The following is a 15761-nucleotide window of genomic DNA, read 5'->3' as shown; positions in this document are numbered from 1 at the left end:
ACACACCGGGCTGGATTTTGCGGAGCCCGCTGGAGCGGGCACGCATGGAGAGTTACGCGTCAGGGCCTCACAGCAGACCCCCCAGCAGTGGGGAAAACGGGAAGCGTTAAGTCAGCGGCGGCCAGGTAACAAAATGGGAAACTCGCCCGCAGTGGCAGGAAGCAGGTTGATGCGCCTAAATTGCACACTTGCACTTGACTTTGCCGCGGTTTGATGCAATTTAATCCTGCCTCCCGATTTAGCGAAGATCGTGCCTACCTCCCGTGCCTTCAGTAACCCACCCATTGAGAGCCGATGACTTATACGCGGCTTCCTTGTCACACTGTGAGAGTCCTCTGTACTTCCAGGAGATTGAGTCACAGGGCAATGGGTTGACCTAGGAGACGCTTTCTTTGTGTAAAAAAAAAACTTGCTGAGCTGACACGCTCGAGTGACGGGGCCTCAGGCAGGAAATTCAAAATGCAGAAGCACTGGGTCCAAAATTTAAAGGGGAACCGCGCGACTGCAGTGTCCCTTAAAGTGGTATCGCACATCTGAGTCCCTCAAGAGGCTGCCTGCGAGGAAAGGGGGAGGTAGTGGCAGCATGGGAATCATCCGTCCTGACCTCCTTCGTCCTCGAGTGCTGGAGGGTATGGGCTATCTGGACAGCGACACCTCAGACCTCAGTTGAACCTCAGTTGATGTCACCAAGTGATCTTGCGTGACAGTATAGGACTGTCCCTGGTCCCTTAAAGTCCCTGGACTTTGGAACGTCTTTGGGCTGGCGTGTGAGAGAGCAAGCATGCAAGCGTGAAAGAGAGCATGAGCACACAAGCACATGAGAGAGTGCGAGCGAGCGTGCGAGAGAGCACAGGAGAGCACATGTGAGTGTGTGAGATAGATGCGAACGAGCGTATGAGGGAAGTGTGAGTAAGATTGTGAGAGGACAATCAGGCCTGTGAGAGAAACGTGAGCGTGTGAGAGAGGCATGAGTGAGGGTGTGAGGGATGTGCGAGTGAGCGAGTGAGAGAGTGGGAATGAGCGTGTGAGAGAGCGAGCAACTGAGCGTGTGAGTGAGAGAGAGAGAGCGAGTGAGCATGTGAGAGAGCAGGAGTGAGCGTATGAGAGAATGAGCGAGTGAGCGTGTGAGTGAGAGTCAGAGAGCGAGTGAGCATGTGAGAGAGCGGGTGTGAGAGAGTGAGTGAGCAAGCATGTGAGAGAGCAAGCGAGTGAGTGTGTGAGAGAGAGAGAGCAAGCATGTGAGAGAGCAAGCGAGTGAGCGTGTGAGAGAGCAAGCGAGTGAGCATGTAAGTGAGTGAGAGAGCGAGTGAGCATGTGAGAGAGTGGGAGTGAGCGTGTAAGAGAGTGAGTGAGCAAGCGTGTGAGAGAGCGAGTGAGTGAGCGTGTGAGAGAGCGAGCATGTGGGCAAGTGGGCACGTGAGAGAGTGAGTGAGCATAAGAGAGAGCGAGTGAGCATGAGAGAGTGAGCGAGTGAGCGTGTGAGAGAGCGAGTGAGGGAGCGTGTGAGAGCGCGAGCATGTGGGCAAGTGGACACGTGAGACAGTGAGTGAGCATGAGAGAGAGCGAGTGAGCATGTGACAGCATGAGCTAGCGTGTGACAGAGTGAGTGAGTGTGTGAGAGTGCAAGCAAGCAAACGTGTGAGAGAACGAGTGAGCGTGTGAGAAATGAGTGAGTGAGAGTGCGAGTGAGCATGAGAAAGGAATTCAAATGCTAGAGATTTAAAACGCAGGGGCTTTCCTAAAAATTCCAATTTCCAACTTTCCAATTCCCAACTCTAATATGGGGCTGAGCTGCCCTTTAAATATCATCCGAGCTCCTGCATGGCCATCAGGAGATGCAGGCTTTCCGACACCAGAGCTGCGCACCCTCCCCCCCCCACCCCCCGCCCCCCCGGTGCCGCCTCGCACCCCTCCCCACTACCTGATCTGGCGGCTAGCCCACATCACTTGCATTCACAAGCTTGCCACCACATGATCAGGCTCAGCCAACCACCATGGACCCACGCCAGATCCCCAACCAATTCTGGGCCTGGAACTCCCTCCCTAACGTGTGTGGGTGTACCTACACCACATGGACTGCAGCGGTTCAAGAAGACAGCTCACCACCACCTTCTCAAGGGCAACTAGGGAGGGACAATAAATGCTGGGCCCAGCCAGTGAAGCCCACATCCCATGAATAACTTCTTAAAAAATAAAGTGGGCGGAAATTACATATGCTGCTGTTGTTGATAAATTTATATAGTGATAATAATGTTTAGTTTTCACATTCCACTATCTCCCTCACTTAAGTCCGACGCAATGCTTGCCACATTTCACAGTAGAAACTTTCCCAGGTGGTTTGCATTGACCAAAGAATTAAACTGTGGAATAATAACCCCCGTAGAAATACAGCCAAATATCATTTTGCAGTCAAGTGCCCTGAATAATGTGTCCCACATGTGATGTTTCAGCAACTGGGTCATGATGGAGTCATATTGCCTCGGTAGATGCACTGGAAAGGTAGTAGTTTCATGCCCAAATATAGACAAACTGCAATATTCCACACTGCTGCTTTCTCACTGGTAGATCTGTTACCGAGGAAGACATCAAGCAGAGAGCCAGTGGCTTCCCCACAAGCGTGGGGGGGGGTGGGGGGGAAGGTACCGTATTAATAATACTGCCACGGCTTTCTTCTACAGATCCAAGTTCTGGGGCCATGTGGGCAGAGACTTGGGAATAGGTTATTGTGTCCGTGAGGGAATGTTGTTAATTGGAACATGCTATCACATGGAGTCGTTGAGAGGAATAGCGTAGACGCCTTGAAGGTGCAGCTAGGCAAGTACCTGAGGGAGAAAGGAATACGAGGTTCTGCAGATAGAGTTAGATGAGATAGGCTGGGAGGAGGTTCGAACAGAGCATAATAATCACTGTCATGGAGCAGCTGGGCCAAGTGGTCTGTTTCTTTACTGTAATTTCTATGCGATAAAATTATGTCCCCTTTATATATGTATGTGTGTATGTGTTTTTGGGTGTGCCTAATGCATGTCTGTGTATTTGCTATTGTTATTTTATTCATTCATGGGATGTGGGCTTCGCTGGCTGGGCCAGCATTTATTGCCCATTCCTAATTGCCCTTGAGAAGGTGGTGGTGAGCTGCCTTCTTGAACCACTGCAGTCCACGTGGTGTAGGTACACCCACAGTGCTATTAGGAAGGGAATTCCAATATTTTGACAGAGCGATAGTGAAGGAATGGCGATATATTTCCAAGTCAGGATGGTGAGTGACTTGGAGGGGAACTTCCAGGTGGTGGTGTTCCCATCTATCTGCTGCCCTTGTCCTTCTAGATAGTAGTGATTGTGGGTTTGGAAGGTGCTGTCTAAGGAGCCTTGTTCGTTTTTCTTTGTGTGCCCATGTGTGTATGCCTGCGTATCTGTGCGCACATGTGGGCGTGTATGTGTCCGTCCCAGTGTATGTCTGTGCCCATGTGTATGCACCTGTGTTTATTCCCACATCAGTGTAGGTGCCCATATGTGTGTCTGTATGGTTGTCTGTTTGTGTGCCTGTATATATGTGCACATGTATATGTGTGCGTCCATCCCCGTGTGTGTGCCAGTGCCCATGTGTGTGCTCCTGTGTTTATTCCTACATCAGTGTAGATGCCCATGTGTGTATGTGTGTGTCTGTATGTTTGTCTATTTGTGTGCCTGTATATATGTGCACGTGTACATGTGTGTGTCCATCCCCGTGTGTGTGCCAATGCCCATGTGTGTGCTCCTGAATGTGTTCCCACATGTGTATGTGCCTGTGTGCATGTGAGAACCTGTGTGTGTGCCCATGTGTATGTGCAGTGAGAGAGAGACTATAATAGTTAAGGTATGGGCAGAGCAATAAAACTGCATTTTCAAAAAATACAGAAACATATTTTCACCCTGAAATCTCCAGTCAGGCCTCCTAACAAAATTATACTAGGATGCAGTTAGAAAAAAAAAAGAAAGAATGACAGTGGATATGAGGTAAAAAAAGATCTTGCGCAAAGCATAAAGCGATTTGGAACAGTCTGCCCATCGGAAGCACAAACCGAGAATGATCTGTATATTCCCACTAATGTCGGCCCTGGAGAGAGCATGATGCAGAAACAGGGACATGATTTGAGGTGAATGGGAAGTAGGATCCCATGAGCTGAGCTGTGCTAGTGGCTGCAGCTGTGGTCCAGGTGCACCAAAGAGTGTGGGAATGATTAGGAACACTGTCAGGACAAGCCTATTGAGGTTGGATGCAGAATAGTCCCTTCATTGCTGGCCTCTTGTATCCCTGTGTCTCAGGGGCCCTATTAGGTTCAGAACAGGCTGTCCAACTTTGAGTCCCCAGGAATGGATGGTATTGGCCTCAGAGCAGCCGTGGCTGCTATTTCTACAGCCCATGGGATATGAGAGAGAGAGAGAGAGAGAGACAGAGAGAGAGAAAGAGAGAGACAGAGAGAGAGAGACACACAGAGAGAGAGAGAGAGAGACACACACAGAGAGAGAGAGAGACAGACAAAAAGAGAGACAGAGTGGCAGAGAGAGAGCCAGTCCAGTCTAATCTTGATCTCTCCCTCGTGGAGTTAGATGCAAACTAGTTTTATCTGCTCCTGCCTTGGGGTGAGATTGGGCATGGATCAGCCTGTCAGAAGCTTGGTTTGTGTTGACAGTGATGAAGATGGATGGCTGCTCGTGGTGTATATCCAGGTGCAAGATCTGGGAACCACATGTAATCCGATCAGATAGAGCACAGAGAGAGGGGAAAACACCAAACTGCCAGCACCACTAAAAATTACCACTAAAAACTTTGCCTTCCCACTTCTTTAGAAATGGGTTCTTTTATTTATTTTGCCCTGAAAAAAAGTCTTTTAAATTCCAACATTATTTTTAGACAAGTAATCGCTCAATTCCAACACATTAAAAACATCATAAATAAACATTAATAATTTGCCTTTGGTAGTAGTTTAGTGACAGAAATAGGTCCTTTTGCCATTCTGATATACGAAGAGTAGTTCCGTGATGACCTTGGGATACAGGCTAGTAAAGCACAGGGACTGCAAGGTCCTCAGAGTGGCTTTTAGGAATTAGATCTCCTGCTGCAGAGCTTTCCATGATGGGAGGTAAATGCTGCCAATTCTTGCTAGAGAACCAGAACACAAGAGATAGGAGCGGGAGTAGACCACAGGGCCCATCGAGCCTGCTCCACCATTCAATGTGATCATGGCTGATCTTGGGCTTCAAGCTCCACTTTCCTGCCTGCACCCCATATCCCTTCATTCCCTGAGAGGCCAAAAATCTCTCTACCCCAGCCATAACTGTATTCAGTGATTGAGCAGCCACAACCCTCTGAGGTGGAGAATTCCAAAGATTCACAATCCTTTGAGTGAAGAAATTTCTCCTCAATTAGTCCTAAACGATCAGCCCCTTATCCTGAGACTGCGCACCCCCCCCCACCCCACCCCACACCCCGTGTTTTAGATTCCCCCAACCAGCGGAAACAATCTCTCAGCGTCCACCCTTTCGAACCCCTTCAGAATCTTGTATGTGTCAATGAGGTTGCTTCTCATTCTTGTGGATTTCAACTTGTCCTGAAGCTGATTTACATCTTAGGCAGATGCAGGTGAGTGTGAAGAGCATGTGTACCAATGAAAATGCAAATATATTCCGCCATTTTGAGGGGTCACTTCAAAGACTGTTGCTGAGGGCACCAGTCTAGACAGGGTAGAGTGTGGAATTCACCATCACATGGAATACTTAAAGCAAGTAGCATGGATGCATTTAAGGGCCTGTTTGACTAACAGATGAGCGAGGAAGGAATAGAAGGATAGGGTGAGGTGAGAGGAGTGGGAGGAGTCTTGGGTGGGACTCCAACACTGCTGTGGACCTGTTAGGCTCAATGGCCTGGTTCTGTGCTGTAAACTTTATGTCAAATATAAAAGAGATTGAGCATCAGCTAATTTTATACCTTATAACTAAAATCAGGGCCCTATGTGCATCATACAACCCCATTTTCATGTTACAAATAGCTCCCCAGCTGAAGCAGGTGGGTCTTCTGACCACCCTTCACAGAATGGCAATAGTCAAACCTACAGCATACAGGGGGCAGAGGGACCCAGTGCCAGTATCTACTGCCCCATTTATAACAGGCATATTCTACCCATCCCCCAGTATCATTTTCAATCCAGTTTAGCACACTGGCCTTCTCAGCTAAATTCACAGGGTTGTGATCTATCTCCTGGTTCAACCATTGGTCTGTGCTGTCCTTGATACAGATAATGCTCCAATTGGACTCAATCCACGAGGTTGGGAGGGTCACTAAGGATTAAAGCAGGTCCTCTAGGATCTCTGTTGTGAAGTATGTTAGAGTTCGCACAAGTGGGAACAAGACAGACCTCAGGTGTGAAGCCTTATGTGGTCAAATTGCCTGCCAAAATTCACACATGAAGAGCGGTGAAGGGTTGGACAGCCACCCTACCCCAGCTAGGGTCATCTCCAGGAAAGGAGAGAAAAGAATACAGGAGGAAAAGTGACAGATTAACACCATGTGGTATTTGAAAAATATTTCAACCCCCTCTGGTGATAGAGGCTTGAAAATGGAATTGGGACATTTCCTGTGCCATTATTGCTGTCACCATCCTGGGTTTTACCCTCAGATGGGCAGTCAGAATGCCCTTTGGAATAGACAAATCGGGCTCCGATGATTGTGTGGTGTTAATGCCAACGGTCCACTTGGAGCATTGGCACTCAACCTTACACAGGCACACTGAATCGGGAGCTTGCAAACTCCCAGTGTAGGGAGACCAGCTCACTCAGCCCCATCCCCTCCACACAATTAGTTTTGTTTGGGGTTGGAGAAGGCTGCACACATCCCACACCCAACCCACACCCCCTCCCCACCCCCCCTACCCCCCCCCACCCCAACCAAACAAGGACAAATGGAACTCCCAGGGAGGGTCAGGATATGATGGATTTGGGTCCCGGTCTATCTTTTAGCCTTTCCCCTGTGTGTATAACTCCATTACAAATCCCTCCATGTCACACCCAGCTTAGCTCTGCGGCCTTCTCCAAACATACATCCGAGCCTGTGGTTTCCAGTCTTTTAGTTCTGGATTCACGCCTTTCCCAATTCCTCCACTCCAGCCCACCTTGGAGGGCAGAGGCTTTAGCCGGTTGCAGACCACTCTCTCAAATTCCCCTTGTAAACCTCTCTGCTTGCTGCTTCACTCAGTGTACTGGAAAGACTTTGCAAAACCTCCACAATAGACAAGTGGGGTCAGGCAATAAATTGTGGTCTTGCCAGCGAGGCCACACTCCTGACAACGATGGGAATCAGGATAAAAAACGTGGGCCAGGATTTTTAGGATGGCAGGGTTTCCTTTCCCTCCATCCGAAGGGTCGGAGGGGAACACCCGCCCCGCCGATACTGCCTGCCCCACCGTGATTCCACACTCCAACGGGCATCAATTGGCCGGGGACAGGACTTCTACCCCTTCACTCAGGAGGCAATCCTGCCTTAGAGGGATCTTGGCCAATCTGAATGGCTGTCAGCTCTCTAACCCCTGCAGCGGCCAGATGTTGCAGTGGCCAGGACTGGGACTGCAATCAACCCCCAGGGCCTAAGTCCCAGGATTCCAGGAACAGCAAAGTTTTGGGGTGTCTCAGGACAGGGGAGGCCCGGAGGGGTGGTGGGGGGTGGACAGAGGGGGATTGGGGTGTTGGTGGAGAGGCTGGGTGGGGGTGGGGAGAGGGAGATTCTGTGGTTGCCAGACCTTTGTGGGGGGGGCGGGGGGGGGTGGGTGGTGGCAGTGTTAAAAAGGGGCTGCAGATAGAGGTGCCCCCACCTCCGCCACTCTTCCCATCTGAACCTGAGTCTGACTTATATTCGGGCAGGATGCTCAATGAGTACTTTGTCTCTGTCTTCACTAAGGAGAGGGATGAAGCAGATATTCTAGTTAAAGAGGAGGAGTGTGAAATATTAGATACAATAAGTACAGTGAGAGAGGAAGCACTGGAGGGACTGGCATCCTTGAAGGTGGATAAATCACCAGGGCCAGTTGGATTGTACCCCAGGCTGATTAAGGAAGCCAGGGAGGAAATAGTGGAGGCTCTGAGGGTCATTTTCCAATCCTCACTAGATACAGGCGAGGTCCCGGAAGATTGGAGGGTTGTGAATGTTGTACCGTTATTTAAAAAGGGTGTGAGGGATAGGCCAGAAAATTATAGGTCAGTCAGTCTGACTTTGGTGGTGAGAAACTTATTGGAATAAATTCCGAGAGACAGGAGAAAGTGTCATTTAGAAAGGAACAGATTAATCAGGAATAGTCGGTATGGTTTTAGGGGAAGATCGTGTCTTTCTAATTTAATCAAATTTTTTGAGGAAATAACAAATAGGATTGATGAGGGCAGTGCTGTGGATGTTGTCTACATGGATTTTAGTAAAGCATTTGATAAGGTCCCACGTGGAGACTGGTCAGAAAAGTAAAAGCCCATGGGATACAGGGGAATATGGCGAGTTGGGTCCAAAATTGGCTCAGTGACAGCAAACAAAGGGTAATGGTCAATGGATGTTTTTCCAAATGGAAAACGTTTTCTGGTGGTGTTCCGCAGGGCTCACCGTTGGGGCCCTTGCTGTTTGTTGTATATATTAACAATTTGGACTTAAATGTGGGAGACATGATTGGGAAATTTGCAGATGACATAAAAATTGGCCGTGCAGGTTGAAAGTGAAGAGTATAGCTGTTGTCTCCAGAATGATATCATGGTTTGGTTGAGTGGGCCGAAAAGTGGCAGATGGGATTCAATCCAGGGAAGTGTGAAGTAATACATTTGGGGAGGGCAAACAAAGCAAGGGAATACTCAATAAATGGGAGGATATTGGGAGGGGTAGAGGAAGTGAGACACCTTGGAGTGCATGTCCACAGGTACCTGAAGGTGGCAAAACAGGTGGATAAGGTGGTAAAGAAAGCATATGGAATGCTTTCCTTTAGTGGACGATGTATTGAATGCAAGAGCAAGAATGTAATTATCGAACTGTATAAAACACTGGTTAGGCTACTACTGGAATTTTGCGTACAGTTCTGGTCATCACATTACAAGAAGGACATAATTGCTCTGGAGAGAGTACAGAGGAGAAACAGGAAGAATGTTTCCAGGGCTTGAAAATTGCAGCTATGAGGAAAGATTGGATAGGCTGGGGTTGTTTTCCTTGGAACTGAGGAGGCTGAGGGGTGACCAGATTGAGGTGTACAAGATAATAAGGGGCCTAGCTAGGGTACACAAGGGTGCCCTGTTTCCCTTAGCTGACTGATCAATTACCAGGGGGCACAGGTTTAAGGTGATTGGTAGAAGGATTAGAGGGGACAAGAGGAAAATCTTCTTCACCCAGAGGGTGGTGGGTATCTGGAATTCACTGCCTGGTTTGGTGGTGGAGGCAGAAACCCTCAACTCATTTAAGAGGCACTTGGATCTGCACCTGAAGTGCTGTAACCTGCAAGGCTACGGACCAGGTGCTGGAAGGTGGGAATAAAATGGGCAGCTAATTTTTCCAAGTTTTTCTTTCTCGGCCAGTGCAGTCATGATGGGCTGAATGGCCTCTTTCTGCTCTGTAACTTTTCTATGGTTCCAAACCCCAGAACTCCTCCCCGCCAGCCTGACAATTGTGGCTGGGTGGGAAGTGGCCCTTCAGAGGTCAATAATCGGCTACTTAAGGGCCTCAGATGGGATCAGGGTGGATGGGCCGGCCAAGGCCTCGCCTGCACCAGCTTAAAGTTGCAGAGAGGTCGGGGCGGGTGGGAACCCAGCCCAGCGGGAAGCCCATCTGAGGAACTTCACACTCACCCCCACCTACAAGCCCGCCATGGGGGAAGAGTAAAATTCAGGCCATGAGGAAGAAAGGAATAAAATGTTAGGGATAAAGGTGACCATAAGACCATAAGACATAGGAGCACAAATTAGGCCATTCGGCCCATCGAGTCTGCTCCGCCATTCAATCATGGCTGATAAGTTTCTCAACCCCGTTCTCCCGCCTTCTCCCCATAACCTTTGATCCCTTTACCAAACAAGAACCTATCTATCTTGGTCTTAAATACACTCAATGACCTGTCCTCCACAGCCTTCTGTGGCAATGAATTCCATAGATTCACCACTCTCTGGCTAAAGAAGTTTCTCCTCATCTCTGTTCTAAAAGGTCTTCCCTTTACTCTGAGGCTGTGAAATGAAGAGGGCTCGGAGGAGGCTGGTGCGCAGTTTAAATTGCAGCTTGGGCCAATTGGACCAAACTGAGAATTTAATGAACTCAACCTGATAACATATGATCGATGAACTTTAATACAAAATGCAGAGTGTAGTAAACCTTTCATTTTTATTCTGTAAATTTATTGACCTGCATTTTGCATCATATTATAATAATTTATATACTTATTTCTAGATTCATAATTGTGCAATCTTTATATTATTTTATACTTTATTTTAATTTCAATATTTGTCTATAACTATGTTATGAATTATGATTACTTATTTTCTTTATATTGTCATCACAATTCCTGTCACCACGATGATTTTTCCATAAACCGGTTATCTTTCTAAATATTCTTTATATTCTATGCAAATCAAACTTTTCAATTGTCCTTCATAGTCATCTCTCTTAATTCTTCAAAACTGCTGCCCGACATCTGTTTCTCCTCCGTGAACCTCCACGGAATATTTTCTATTTTTAGAGACGCGATATAAAATGCAAGTATTTATCACAGTTGACCTGAGAGCAGTTGGGTTGTCTACAATGGAAAGTGAATCACTCTACTGCACTAACACCCTTCACCCCATTGATTGTGGGTTTCACTGGGAAAAACAGTAAATAAAGATACAATGTGGAAGATCAGCCAGCTTGTCAGAACCATCTAGAAATAACCCACACACGATTGAGTGGAATTTGCTCGTTGACCCATGGACCAATGGTTTCCAAAGCCTCCAACTTGGAGGGTTTTTGTCACCTCATGACTCGGTCTGTTGTAGAATAAACAATAGAGATTGATTGATATGATTAGTCAATAACCCCATTATTGTTGCATCATGTGGCTTGTTTCTTAAATTTATCCAGCATTCTTGGCCTCCCTCTTCCTGCAAGTCCATTCCACAAGTTAATCTGTTGCTTGCTAAGCAACGCCAGCCATGGCTCAGTTGGGTCAGCCGAAATAGCTCAGTTGGGAGAGTGTTAGACTGAAGATGTAAAGGTCCCTGGTTCAATCCCGGGTTTCAGCAGCAAATTGAAAACTCATTAACATGGCTCAGTTGGTAGCCTAATCGCCTCAGCGTTAGAAGGTTATAAGTTCAAACCCTGCTCTAGGGCTTAACCATGGCAATCTAGACTAGCACTCCAGTTCAGATAAAGGGTGGAATCTTCCCAGATCTGCACTAAGTACGGTAGCAGCCAGGAAAAAGGACAGTCTGGTGGGTCGTCGCGCTGTTTGTCCCATTCCAGCTTCATTAATTATGCATTCCTGGGAAATACGCCAAGTGGCGGGCAGGACATCCTCTGATTTGCCCGTCCTGCCATCTCATCAGGCCTTCAGTAAACTGGGCACCATATTTAAATGCCGTCCCTGTACAGAGTTAACACTCTTCAAGTGATAGGAAGCTGCTGGGAACTGATGGCTGCCAAAGGGAGGAAATATGCTGCCCCCAGATTTAGAGACAGTGACTGGACGCAGTGGAGGCCCACCACAATGTCCTCTACCCCCACTCTAGGCGAAAACCAGAAAAGAAGGTTACCAATCCAGGATAGGAGGTGGTGGCAGTGGTGGTCAGCGCCAATGCCCTGCAAAAGATGACAGCCACCCAGTGTAGCAAAAGGATGAATGATCTCAATCATTCTGCTTGGGTAAGTCATCCTTCTCATCACTCTCAACTCTCACACTCACAAACCCATCACACATCCACAGGGATCTCACACCTCAAGGAACTACGCCACTAACTCTCACACACACACCCTCACACCTCCATCAGGCTCATTGCCTCTGGAGCTCACGTCCTTACCCCATCCATGTCTCCGCTCACCACACAAACATTCCACGCAGTGCCATGTGTCCTGCTCACACTCTGTCTGTTTCCATGCAGGAGAAGCTGGCTCACAGCAGCAGGGAGAGGTATCAGACAGGGGGTGGAGTGGCCCACATTAGGCCCCTCACTCACTTTGAGGAGCGTGCCATTGCGCTGACTGATGAGGATTTGGATCGTGCCAGCGGTGACAGTGAGGTCGTCGGCAAACACCCATATGTGGATCCTGCACCACTTCATCCCTCTCTCAACGCAACTGTGAGTGCTCTCTCCCCTGCTTTTGACTCTGCTGCCATGCACTAATTATCTCTACTTTGGGTCACAGGGAGCTCTGCCAAGCGACCGACACCCTCAGCCAGCCAGTCGCTCAGCTCCATCCACATCCTCGCCTCCAGCCAAGAGGACACCTCCTCCATTGAAGAGCTGGAAATAAGTAGCCTGGAAGACCCATCACAGCGCTTACCCGCACCCTCCACCAGCGCAGAGACACACACCTCGGTGGGACCTAGATCTAGAGCAGGCTTGGGCTCACAATCTGGCAAGTACCCGCAGCAGAAGGAGGCAAGTTCAGCCGAATTACCCAGCACTTGGACGACAGCTGGGGAAGAGGCATCTATGAGGTCTGAGTCAGTTGACGAGCCTCTGGGTTCAGCCTTCCAGCTCATCGTGGAGAGTCAGCAGGAGGCGGGGAAACATCACACTGAGCTGTTGAAAGCCCTCAACATAGTGGCACGTGAGTCAGAGGAGTGTGACCGCCTGCTCTCTGGTGAAATGGTACCCTTGTGTGCCCGTATGGAGGTCTCCATGGGAAGGATGGTGGACACCATGGAGTTCCTGGTCCAGCAGAACGCGGAGATGCGCGCAGACCTGCGCTCCATCACGGTAACCATGGGTGAGTTCCTGCAGTGGCCACGCGAGAGGGAAACAGGGCACCTCGACATCCCTCAAGGTGTTCTTCCCCTCAAGGAGTCAGGCTGGCGCCCTCGGGCACCCGAATGGAGGAGGATCAGCAGCTGGACAACCCTAGGTCATCTACTCAGGAATCTTAGAGACTGTCTTCTCCCTCTGATCCCCCCTCAGCCTCGTCCTCTGTCACCACAGAGGGAGCAGGTGGCCCACAGGAGAACAGCCAAAGCAAGCTGGGCCGCCCAAGGCCTTGGATCTCCAGAGGACAAATGCCGAAGTCATCCAAGGCAAGATGGCCAACCATTGCACAGGCTGTCTCCACCCCTGCTGCGGATGTCAGGGCAGCACCTAGAAGAAGTGGTAGGCCTAGAAAAGTTCAGAATTTCTGATCACAAGTGGTTGCACAGGTGAACACATTTTGTCTCTTTATAATATGAAAATATATTCACTCTCACTGAATAATGTGTAATGATGTCTTTCAGCTTCATTTACAGGCTTTGTGAGTCCTCCCCCTGCACTTCCACACCACCAACACCACCACCCCCCCCCACCCCTCCCCACCACCACCCCCACCCCCCACTGCTAACAGTTCAGCTGCACACAACCAAACCGCAAGTGATTCTGGAGGGAGAAGTGTGTGTGTGTGTGGCAGGGCCTTCCGGAGCCTTGGGCAAGCACTCACCCACACACGTGGATCCTTCCTCCATCACACTCATCTCAATGTCCCAAGTATTTTCTATGCTGCCTGCTGGGGTTCTCTTCCAGTTGTCCATCTGAGCTGACCCACATCTCCACCCACCCACTGACCACACTCCCATGCAGCACCTGTGCCCGTCCAACACGCGGCTCTGTTCACTTCCCATTTCAGAAACATGGTGGTTGTTAAGTATGTCTTCAGCTCCCCGGTTCTTTCCCCTCCCCCAGTCACCCATTTCCTTTCTCTAATCACTGTCGACCCCCCACCCCGGCATCACCTTCCACCTCCCCACTGTCCGGCCAGAACCCTTTTCCTTTGGAGAAGTCCAGGTGAATATGCAGGTTCCCTATCTTCCTGAGAATCCCACCCCATTGACCTCCCCGACCTCCTGCCTCCCACCCCCAGGGTCTGTGTCTGCCTCCGAGTCCCTGCCAAACACCCTCGCTGTCCCTTCTACCACTCCCATTGCAACCTCACCCTCCCACCCTACTGCTGCACTCCGCCCTCGGTCATTCCCACCATTCCCTGCTACCACACCAACGCTCTTGGGCAGTCATCGACTCCACAGACCCGTCTTTTGCATGTTCACCTGGACATTCCCCCCTCCTTACTTCTTCCTCCACCCTTACGCCTCCCCCCACCCTGGATTCCTCCATCTCAACCCCAGACTCCTCCCCATCACCCATCCAGACTCCCTCCTGCACCTCGGACTCCTCCTCTGCCCCCACCCCCAGACTCTTCCTCCCCCCCTGTCCAGACTCCCCTTCCCCCCAATCCGGACTCCTACCCCCTGTCCAGAGTCCTCCTCCCCCTGTCTGTCTGGACTCCTTCCTCACTGCAGACTCCTTCCCCCCCCGGAAATCCTTCCTCTGTCTGGTCCCTTTCCTCCTCTGAGCTCCTTCCCTTACACCTTCCTTCCCCCTTACAACCTACCTTCTGCGTTGCCTCATTCTCCCTCATTACACCATCCTCCCCCCTCCCCATCATACTCCCTCCCCACTTCCCAACTTCACCCCCCTCGCCACCTCCTCCCCGCACCCCCCCCACCCCTCCCCGCAGCCATGACGCTCGACACCAACAGGGACGGAAAATTCCAACCATAAGGGGAGTGCTGCACTGTCAGAGCTGCTGTCTTTCAGATGAGATGTTGAATCAAGATCTGGTCAGGTGGATGTAAAAGATCCTATGGGCAGGCGAGTTCTGCCCAGTGGCCCAGCCAAAATTTATCCCTCAATCAACGTCACAAGAGACAGATTACCCGGTCTTTATCACATTGCTGTTTGTGGGAGCTTGCTATGCACAGATTATCTACTGCACTTCCTCACATTACAACAGCGATTATGCTTCAAAAGGACTTCATTGGCTGGAAACTCTTTGGGGTGTCCAGTGGTTGTGAAAGGCGCTATATAAATACAAGTCTGGCTAAGCATCCTGTTTCTGTGTCATAGATTTTATGTTATTCCAAGTACTTTGCATGAAGATCCAGCTGATATCATTCTTGAATTGGCATTTGACTTGTCCACACTCCCTTTTTCTCATTCATTCACAGGATGTGGGCGTCGCTGGCTGGGTCAGCATTTATTGCCCATGCCCAATTGCCCTTGAGTAGGTGGAAATGAGCTGCCTTCTTGAACCGCTGCAGTCCATGTGGTGTAGGTGCACCCACAGAGCTGTGAGGGAGGGAGTTCCGGGATTTTGACCCAGCGACAGTGGAGGAACGGCCGATATATTTCCAAGTCAGGGTGGTGCGTGGCTTGGAGGGGAACTTCCAGATGGTGGTGTTCCCATGGGCAAGGCTCTTCGTTTGGCATGCGGGAGCGCGCCTGACAGGCCCAAGCGTAAAATAGCGCGCGATGGTGTCGGCCGAGCATCCTGACATCACCGGGCACTCGCGCGATATTTCAGTTGGCGCGCATACGCAAGATTCGGCAGGGCATCCGCGACAACCAAGAGGCCTATTAAGGCCATTAATATATTAATTAACCTGGATTTTTCGCTGCCCGTCCAAGGTTACAATTGGTGAGCGGGCGAATTGACCAGGCAGCCTTTGTAATTTTTGAGGAAACTTCAACAAAGGGCGGGATGAGGTTTCCAATATCAATTTTCA

The 15761-nt window shown here is 49.7% G+C and overlaps 1 non-coding gene across 1 annotated transcript; it reads left to right on the top strand.

The window, feature by feature from the left end:
- Positions 1 to 11183: 11183 nt before the first annotated feature.
- trnaf-gaa lies at positions 11184 to 11256 on the top strand. Its single transcript has one exon. It is a non-coding gene; the product is annotated as a tRNA-Phe (tRNA).
- The last annotated feature ends 4505 nt before the right edge of the window (positions 11257 to 15761 follow it).

Source organism: Carcharodon carcharias, chromosome 14 (genome assembly GCF_017639515.1).
Source record: "Carcharodon carcharias isolate sCarCar2 chromosome 14, sCarCar2.pri, whole genome shotgun sequence".
Classification (NCBI taxonomy): Eukaryota; Metazoa; Chordata; class Chondrichthyes; order Lamniformes; family Lamnidae; genus Carcharodon; species Carcharodon carcharias.
This window is presented reverse-complemented; position numbering and strand designations above follow the sequence as displayed.